Genomic DNA, 10173 nt, shown 5'->3' with positions numbered 1-10173 from the left:
ACATTATAAGACTCTACACCGTCTTCCTTGTTGTTCAAACTCTTTACTAGAAATTATCTAGACCTTAGAGAGACCAATTATGCAAACCAAATTTTAGCAAGCTCTATGTGTTTCTTCATTAATGGGTGCAAAGTATATGATGCAAGAGCTTAAACATGAGCACAACAATTGCCAAGTATCAAATTATTCAAGACATTTTAGAATTACTACATGTAGCATTTCCCGATTCCAACCATATAACAATTTAACGAAGAAGATTCAACCTTCGCCATGAATACTATGAGTAAAGCCTAAGGACATATTTGTCCATATGCAACAGCGGAGCGTGTCTCTCTCCCACACAATGAATGCTAGGATCCATTTTATTCAAACAAAAACAAACCGACGCTCCAAGCAAAGAACATAAGATGTGATGGAATAAAAATATAGTTTCAGGGGAGGAACCTGATAAATTTGTCGATGAAGAAGGGGATGCCTTGGGCATCCCCAAGCTTAGATGCTTGAGTCTTCTTGAAATATGCAGGGATGAACCACCGGGGCATCCCCAAGCTTAGAGCTTTCACTCTTCTTGATCACGTTGTATCATCCTCCTCTCTTGACCCTTGAAAACTTCCTCCACACCAAACTCGAAACAAACTCATTAGAGGGTTAGTGCATAATTAAAAATTCACATGTTCAGAGGTGACACAATCATTCTTAACACTTCTGGACATTGCCCAAAGCTACTGGAAGTTAATGGAACAAAGAAATCCATCCCACATAGCAAAAGAGGCAATGCGAAATAAAAGGCAGAATCTATCAAAACAGAACAGTTCGTAAAGACGAATTTTAAAGTGGCACCAGACTTGCTCAGATGAAAATGCCCAAATTGAATGAAAGTTGCGTACATATCTGAGGATCACTCACGTAAATTGGCATAATTTTCTGAGTTACCTACAGGGAATTAGGCCCAGATTCGTGACAGCAAAGAAATCTGTTTCTGCGCAGTAATCCAAATCTAGTATGAACCTTACTATCAAAGACTTTACTTGGCACAACAATGCACAAAACTAAGATAAGGAGAGGTTGCTACAGTAGTAAACAACTTCCAAGACTCAAATATAAAACAAAGTACTGTAGTAAAAAAACACATGGGTTATCTCCCAAGAAGTTCTTTCTTTATAGCCATTAAGATGGGCTCAGCTGTTTTAATGATGCACTCGCAAGAAATAAGAGTTGAAGCAAAAGAGAGCATCAAGAAGCAAATTCAAAGCACATTTAAGTCTAACATGCTTCCTATGCATAGGAATCTTGTAAATAAACAAGTTCATGAAGAGCAAAGTAACAAGCATTGAGAACAAGCAAGTGCGTGTGTACTAGCCCTATGCCAGAGCGCTCCACGGTAGAAAAAAGGCTCCGCGCCGTCCGATTTGGGAACCAAACCCGCGTCCATCTGAGACGTTCCTTTGGTCAAACAAAAGCGCCGACGAAAACCCTAGCGACTCTGCTTGCTCGCCCGCTTGTGACTCCCCTTCCTCTCCCCCTCCCGAACAGAGAGCTCTCGAGAGGAGAGGCTCAATGCGTCCAGGACACCCAGGCGGCGGCGGCGGCGCAGGTAGGCCCCTCCTCCTTCGCGCATCCTCCTCCCTGGCACTTTTCCTGCTCCTCCTTGCGCTCCTCCGTGATTTCCCCCCAAGGCCGTTCCTCCCCTGCAGCCATACCTAACCCTAGAGACGGGGCCGCCGCCATGTCATCTTCTCTTCCCACAGGAGGCGGGAGAAGCAGTGAAGAACATACGCTGCTGCTCTGTCGGTGACCAAGGACGACAAAAGGAAGGCCAGGATGGATTCAGCGCCTCGCGACGACAAGGTCAGGACCCGTGCGGCCGCCTCCCCCACTGCTGGGAAAGGGATCCCCTTTTCCTTTCCCCCCGCCGGTGCTGGCCGCCAGCACGCATCCTGTCTCACGGTGCGGCTTCCGTTGCCACGCTGAGGAGTAACGGGGGGACGCAGCCGCTGAAGGTGTTTTGCGTCGGCAGTGGTAAAATGCTCCCCACTCCTCCTAGACAGCGCATTTACTTCATTGTCAGCTTGTTTGCAATTTATGCCTTCACTTGGGTTCATGCTTGATGCTTGTCTGTACGTTTGACTGATTGCTTGTCTGCTGGACATGCTTGAATTGTGTTTTAGCGCTTAAGATGGTTGAGGCTTGAGCTCTTTTTACTCTATATCTTTTTAAGTTCGTTTGATTGTGATGACATAATTGTGTGATGAGATTGGATGTGTTGTTATGCTCTTAGTTCTCTGATGGGTGGTATAATTTAATTGGTTGGTATGGTGTGGAGTGGCATACAACAAGATGATATTCTGTTTTATTTGGGGGTCGTAGACGAGCTCAATGATGTGTTGTTTTGGAATGCTTTCATTGCTGTACAAGGGCTGCTTGTGCTCGCACAATACAAATCTGTTTTCCTCCATATACTTTTAGATGCATAGAATATAATTATTGTGATGTGGTTGTGGGGTGTTATAGTTGGTATTTGTATGTATCGTCCCCAGGTCATGGATCATCCCCCTTATCCCCTTCGAGGAGGCCAGAAATATGGTGCTACCTCCTGTCTATAAAAGGATGTTGCAAGTTTTCCTAAATTTTAAAGTATCTAGATGCTCTTTAGTGTATAGGTACATCCAAATTTAGACAAATCTCCGACATCCTTTCGTAGGCGAAGGGTCTGTTGCAAGCTAGATTTTCTTCTAATATTATGCTTGTTGAAATTATGAAATAATTTTTATTTTTGGTGCAGCTCTATGTGATTGAAAAGTATACCGGCTTAGGATCAATTTAGATGGTTAATCTTTTGGCAGTGGAGAAACTAAGATGCATATATTCTTGGACAGACTTTTCGGTATGTTATTAGCTTTAAGAAATTTAATTACTTCAGTAATAAGAGATTTACTCTTAAATGCAATACAAGATTTGCATGAAAGGATAATTGCTTATGGTTCCTGCTAACGTATTGTTTGCTACCTGGCATAGGTATACTCTATTTATGTAAAGTATATACCTTACAAAGGTCTGATTCAAATAGAGGTTTCTGGTTTGATTTTGCATTTTGCTTTGGTTTAAAAGTTATGTTGTTTTGCATCAGAGATTTCTTTCTTTGGAAGACACCAGTTTTAGAGTTTTAGATGAGATATGATCTATTCGTTTGAATGGAATGTTTCTCTCATTCACCATGATGAAGGATATTTGTCACAACTTAAAATCAGCTTGATCCTATTTTTCACATGTACGGCAACAACATCATAACCAAGGTATTTTACATGTTCCCCCTATGTATAGTGGATTTTGTGGTGTTGTTTACCACCGTCGGAGCTGCGACTGTGCATGAAGCAATTGAAATTATGCGTATGATCGACGGCCTTTTATAAGGTTTGTTCTTAAGAGTTTTTCGTGCGGTCCTTTTTTTGTTTGAGAGTATGCAATACTTCTGCATAGTTTGAATAAGGAATTTGATATATGACCCTCCTTGCTCCCACGAGGAATGAGTAATTTTGATATACTTATTCATTTTAGTGTCTTCCAATATAAACTAAGGCTTTCTGTTTTTCTATTTGAGTTATAGGCTTGCCTGATGTAAGAAAACAACAATGTGTCAGGAGAGAGCATTTCTTGATCGAACCAAGCGATGATTTTTCCTATTTTTCTGTAAGTATCTTAGTTGAATAGAACATCATCCGTAAAGATTAGCACTTGTAATGCTATGTTTGGAGTGCATCCCCTTTCGCTAATAATTTCAAATAATTGGTAGACTTGGAATATTCACTTGAGTAATTACTGAGGAGCACAACTCGGATCATGTGTGAGAATGAGGAGGATATCGGTCATGTGCAACTTTGGATGGTTCCCAAGGTGGTAAAGATTACTCCTTTTGCAAAGTTAATTTGTTAATATGCATGTTTATTTAACTTTTCATCGTATTAGGTTAGCAGGTGCAAAATGTTCATCTAGATAATTCATTGTCCTTACTATTTTATTTAGATAACCATACACTAATATTTGATTTTATCATTTTATAAATCCCCTGCATTGTTTAAATTACCAACTTGTGCTTATTTTTAGTTTGGTGCTAATTGTAAACTTGTATGAGGATGGATCAGTGGTGTTCATGGTGACGTGTCCAGGAAGGTGGCGCCATGGATTCTCGCCTGCAGCTTCCTAGCTACTCTGCTCATCTCCCATGTCTTTGGGTGAGTACAGTCGATTACCTGCCCACCTTTGCTTACTTCTTCTGCTGCGAAACCCTGAATCATAACCATGAGAATGGATTTCACTCCTTTTCTTTTGATCTATATCAAGGTATATGATGGAAACCATTGTGAAGTTTGATGTGATTTATATTTGTTACATGTGATGGCAACTTTGGTGGTTGTGCTCTCAAATCTCAAACCTTGGTATAGTGGGGTGAACAAGGCACCATACTTCCTGAAATCTTAATAGTTAGGATCCATGTTCATGTGAAATGTTTCATGCCTTGAATCTGATAAACGTATTATAAGTACACATGACCTCCTTGGACTCTTGGAGCACATTGTGTTATGCTACAATTTCATTTTCCTATGTGGACTCTCCGATTAGCATAAATAAATTGTGTTTTAACTGCTGCGTACTGGGTACAACCTGTATAGGAAATTCATCTATAAACTGATGTCACGCAAAGAATGAAATGAGTTGTAAAAGTACACCATGTTTTTTTTTGGTTTCAGTAATTGTTTGGATGCAAAGAATCGCATATACATTGTTTGGTAGTGTCCTCTACATATTTCTTCTTTTGTTTCTTACAACTGAAAATATTTACTTCAGGTTTCATGAATGCACGCACATCGATGAGCACACGGCCCTGGTGAGTGAGCAAATGTTATCCGTGGCCGCCCCCTGCCCATGGCTGCAATTGGGTGGCCATTGTGGTGAGTTTTCAGTCTCTGTTCTTCACTTCTCTTTTGTGCCTGGCTTAAGCGGCATTTTGTTGCTACTCATTAGAATTTTGTGATGGATATGTGACTTCATCAGAGCGGGCGTGCTCCTACCGCTATAATTAGGCAAACTGAGATATCATGCCAATTAACCGTACAAACAAATAATCTTTTTCAGTTATATCTAATTGTTCAGCACCTTTAAAATACTAAAATGTGCGGCATCGTCCCTCAGTATGTTGGCTGTGAAGCATTAATGAAGTGTAAAATTTACAGAAAATGAGCTATCTTTGAATGAAGTAATGGTTGCGGTGGAGCCTTATGGGTAAATGCAGGAGGTAGGATCCAGAATGATGACCTCAACAGACGCATCCTGGTGATAGCCCCTGTCACCTACCTCATCCGCCTATGCTTCAGTTTTCAGGTTACTCTATCTTCTTTATTACCTTTGCGTCTCTTCTTCTCTTTTACCTCGTCAAATTTGATTTGGAATGAACTTGCAGGAAATTTTTTAGAGGATCTTCCGCTTGTGAGTGAAGGCAACTACGAACAAAGAATTGATCTAGCTTGAGAAAGGAAAGAAAGATCCTCTTTCAATATAGGTATGATGTTGGAGCACTTTATTAACTCATATCCATGAAGCTATTGAAGGAGAAATAAAGTTCGTATATCGTGGAGTTAGATATGAAGTTTTTTCTGCAATCTTACATATTCTTCTGGTCGATGTTCTTTATTGGTTCATTTGCAGGGATGCATTCAAGGAATAGTGTAGTTTGTATACTGTGTACTTCTCTAGGATATGCAGTATTGCCCATTCTTCAAAAGCTTTTTCGTGTATGTCAAGCCTTATCTCTAGGTTTGTCCTCTCCTTATAATTTCTTAGCTACATGTCGCTTGTCCTAGGAACATTTTTGTAGACACTCTTCTGCATCTAGGTAAAATTTGCATGGTTCTCGTTATGATTTAGTTTTTATCTTTTTGTATAGTTCTTGGTTTCAGATTGGATGAAAAATCTAATGATGTTCATATTCATATTGTGTGTGTATATATCGCTTCAGTTAATTGCTCAGTTATAGGAAGCCTCCATAAGATATGACTGAATATAACCTTCCATCAGAATATTTTCATACTACATAGTGGTTCACTGAACAAGTTTTGTATAATTTACCCCCTTCACTAAATGCTCTTCGCATTTCCCACTTTTTGGATGTGACGTTTTCCACTTCAGTTATACCTGTTTAGTAATGTACCTGTGAGACTGGTGATATAATTTGATCCTTATCTGAAGCTAAAAAATGCCATAAAGAGAGTGAGAAATTTGATGAGCAAAAGAGAACAAATTCTTGTTATAGTTGTAGGAGATACAATTCCCATCTGTATATAGGGACATGTGAACCAATTACCGACAAAATTGACTAGGATCCTAACTGTACGTCTACTAACTGACTCAATCTCTAATGCACTTCTCTAATGATAGCAGCTTAAATTTCCCGATTTTTACTGCACAATGGACTCTTGCAGGATGCTGCTACTGGTGTTGGTTTCAGAATCTTGGATGGGCTGACCAATCTTGCTGCTGCTGCATGTACTGGATGCTGTTGCCACACATGCTGCTGTTGCTGCCTTGATGCTCTTAATGTTTTCCCCCAAGTAAGTTTTTCTCATTGTACTGACTTATTTCAAAGTGTGTGTCTGGCTTGCAACCACCTCGATTAAGATTTTCTTACAGCTGTGTTTCTGCTTCATTTTGGATATTGCGTATTATATTTTCCTCTGGTTTATTGGTTTTATTAGGGAATGACTGCTAATATTTTCTTGGAAAGCTTATAATCATTTTTCAACAGTTGACTTTAACAGGCAACATGCTACTTGAAACTCATGAGGTTTTCAAAAGCATTTACATGCATGATTAACTTGCCCTTCATTTCTAAATGAAAATGAACATTATTTATTAAAGACCGCTAGCAGTTAAGAACTATCTTGCAGATAAGATAAACGAGAGGTTTTCTTTTACAAAGATCAAGAAAAATCTATACACTTTGTGTTTTGTAGTCAGTAAAGAAAACTAACTGATGTTCTCTTGCTGGGATATATTGTAGATGTGTTACTCATCTTGTTTATCATTGAGAACAAGCAAGTGCGTCTATGCTTTGCCCTATGTCAGGGCTCTCCACGATAGTCATCTGGCGAGTGCTGACCTCGCTTCAACTCTATTCGTTGGACCACGTGTCGCTGTGTAGTTGGCTCGGTGAGGAAGGAAAATAAATGACCACAAAGAGGAAAAAAGAGGCCACAACCCAGCGAAATTCTATCCACAATTGCTCGCATGTTTCCGATATGAGTAGTGTATGTATACAGATAGAGGGTATACGTAATCTGATATGAATTTGTCGTAGAGAAGGTTCTGTAGGGAGTTGCATTTGCTAGCGTTCAAACTTGAACAAATATATGTACCCACCTCCATATCATGCCAAATAATATTTGTGCACAAAGAAAAATAGGTAAGGATCACTAGAATAGCGCTCGGACGTTCTAAGTTCAAATAAATGAAGCCGATTGCTGTACTATAAGAGGCGGAGTCCAATCCTGCTAAGAATAAATACTTGATGTAAGATGCCATTTTAGTAGGCATTGCAATAGAATGAGCATTATTTTATACTTCTGAATAAAACTAATATTCATGTGGTTTATTGGTTCTACTTTTCAGATGATAAACCACTATTCTATTGAAGGAAGAAACTCCATTTGGTGCCAAGGATTAAATCATACATAGATTTAGTTGGTGGCAATAAACTAACAGCAGGAGCAGCTTAACATGTAACAGAAAGTGGTGGTCTAACTCATCTCACTAGAATAGCCATTTACTTCAAAATTGTAAATCAATCTTGTACGGTTTGAGGTCAGGCTGTGTTGTATCATAGTCCATAGGTTTGCCTTTGACTTTTAACATCCACCTGCTAATTGCATTTTGCGGAATGGAAATATAAATTTGGGGTTTCAACCTTGGCTGAATACATAACCATTGTAATTAAATTCTATTTTGCATGTGACTGTAATGTACAGCTGCCATTGTAGTGAATTTGGGCGCACATGACCGGTGAGGAGGCGCCCCATGGGGCGCCCCAACCACTAGTAGGAAGATAAAACCAGAGTAACTTCAAAAATTTCAGCATATAGAGAGGTGTTTTAGTAACATGAAAATTTCTACAACCATATTTTCCTCTCTCATAATAACTTTCAGAGGCATCATGAGCAAACTCAACAATATAACTATCACATAAAGCATTCTTATCATGAGTCTCATGCATAAAATTATTACTCTCCACATAAGCATAATCAATTTTATTAGTTGTAGTGGGAGCAAATTCAACAAAGTAGCTATCATTATTATTCTCATCATCAAATATAGGAGGCATATTGTAATCACAATCAAATTTATCCTCCATAACAAAGTGTACTAAAAGACTACTATCATTATAATCATCATAAATAGGAGGCAAAGTATCATCAAAGTAAATTTTCTCCTCAATGCTTGGGGGACTAAAAAGATCATGCTCATCAGCACCAGCTTCCCCAAGCTTAGAACTTTCTATATCATTAGCAACAATGGTATTCAAAGTGTTCATACTAATATGTTCCATGGGTTTTTTAATTTTCGCATCAAACCATCCATGTCTTAAATCAGGAAATAGAATAAGAAGCTCACTGTTGTCCATTATACCAAACTAGTGTAAACAAGAAACAAAAAGATGCAATTGCAGGATCTAAAGGAAATAGCTTCGAGCACACACACAACGGCAACAGAAAAGTACTTGGTTACCTGGGACCGGAGTATGAGTGCCTTTTACCTTTCCTCCCTGGCAACGGCACCAGAAAAGTGCTTGATGTCTACGGGTGCTTCTATTCTTGTAGACAGTGTTGGGCCTCCAAAAGCAGAGGTTTGTAGAACAGCAGCAAGTTTCCCTTAAGTGGATCACCCAAGGTTTATCGAACTCAGGGAGGAAGAGGTCAAAGATATCCCTCTCATGCAACCCCGCAACCACAAAGCAAGAAGTCTCTTGTGTCCCCAACACACCTAATAGGTGCACTAGTTCGGCGAAGAGATAGTGAAATACAAGTGGTATGAATGAATATGAGCAGTAGTAACGGTGCCGTAAAAGTGCTTAGCCGGCGTGCAGTTGATGGTAGTAATATTGCAGGCAAGTATAAATGCGAGTAAAACAAGTAAACAAGCAGCGATAACGTATTTAGGAACAAGGCCTAGGGATCATACTTTCACTAGTGGACACTCTCAACATTGATCACATAACAGAATAAATAGATAGATGCTAGACTCTACACCCTCTTGTTGGATGATGAACACCACTAACTCGTGTAGGATTACACGAACCCTCAATGCCGGAGTTAACAAGCTCCACAATATTCAATGTTCATATTTAAATAACCTTAGAGTGCATAACAGATCAACATAACCAAACCAAGTACTAACATAGCATGCACACTCGTCACCTTCACACTACGAAAGGAGGAATAGATCACATCAATACTATCATAGCAATAGTTAACTTCATAATCTACAAGAGATCACAATCATAGCCTACGCCAAGTACTACACGATGCACACACTGTCACCATTACACCGTGCAGGAGGAATAAACTACTTTAATAACATCACTAGAGTAGCACACAGATAAATTTTGATACAAAACACATTGCAATCATAAAGAGATATAAATAAGCACTTCACTATGCCATTCATAACAGCGAATAAGTACTCTGTGAAATATAGCCTAAGAGACCCACACGGTGCACACACTGTCACCTTTACACACGTGGGATAAGGAGTCTCCGGAGATCACATAAGTAAAATCCACTTGACTAGCATAATGACATCTAGATTACAAGCATCATCATATGAATCTCAATCATGTAGGGCAGCTCATGAGATTATTGTATTGAAGTACATAGGAGAGAGATTAACCACATAGCTACCGGTACAGCCTCGAACCTCGATGGAGAACTACTCCCTTCTCATGGGAGACAGCAGCGTTGATGAAGATGGCGGTGGTGTCGATGGAGAAGCCTTCCGGGGGCACTTCCCCGTCCCGGCGGCATGCCGGAACAGAGACTCCTGTCCCCCGATCTTGGCTTCGCGATGGCGGCGGCTCTGGAAGGTTTTCTCTGGTTTCGTCGAACTTGGTAGGGTTTTCGCAACGGAGAC

General features: G+C 39.8%; 2 long non-coding RNA genes across 4 annotated transcripts; both read left to right on the top strand.

The window, feature by feature from the left end:
- Positions 1–1892: 1892 nt before the first annotated feature.
- On the top strand, positions 1893–3956 carry LOC124694284. 3 transcript variants are annotated; one of them, XR_007000453.1, is made up of 4 exons: positions 1893–2019; positions 2783–2884; positions 3322–3687; positions 3791–3956. It is a non-coding gene; the product is annotated as an uncharacterized LOC124694284 (long non-coding RNA). The 3 variants fall into 3 exon arrangements; XR_007000454.1 differs by lacking the exon at positions 1893–2019 and having other exon boundaries at positions 2026–2884; positions 3322–3411; positions 3605–3687; XR_007000452.1 differs by lacking the exon at positions 1893–2019 and having other exon boundaries at positions 2026–2884.
- Positions 3957–4127: 171 nt separating this feature from the next.
- Positions 4128–7918, top strand: LOC124694276. Its single transcript, XR_007000451.1, has 6 exons — positions 4128–4229; positions 4843–4946; positions 5229–5554; positions 5701–5808; positions 6474–6602; positions 7660–7918. It is a non-coding gene; the product is annotated as an uncharacterized LOC124694276 (long non-coding RNA).
- Positions 7919–10173: the final 2255 nt, after the last annotated feature.

This window comes from Lolium rigidum, chromosome 1 (genome assembly GCF_022539505.1).
Source record: "Lolium rigidum isolate FL_2022 chromosome 1, APGP_CSIRO_Lrig_0.1, whole genome shotgun sequence".
Taxonomy (NCBI): domain Eukaryota; kingdom Viridiplantae; phylum Streptophyta; class Magnoliopsida; order Poales; family Poaceae; genus Lolium; species Lolium rigidum.
The sequence above is the reverse complement of the archived record's forward strand: the minus strand, read 5'-3'. Positions and strand labels throughout refer to the sequence as shown.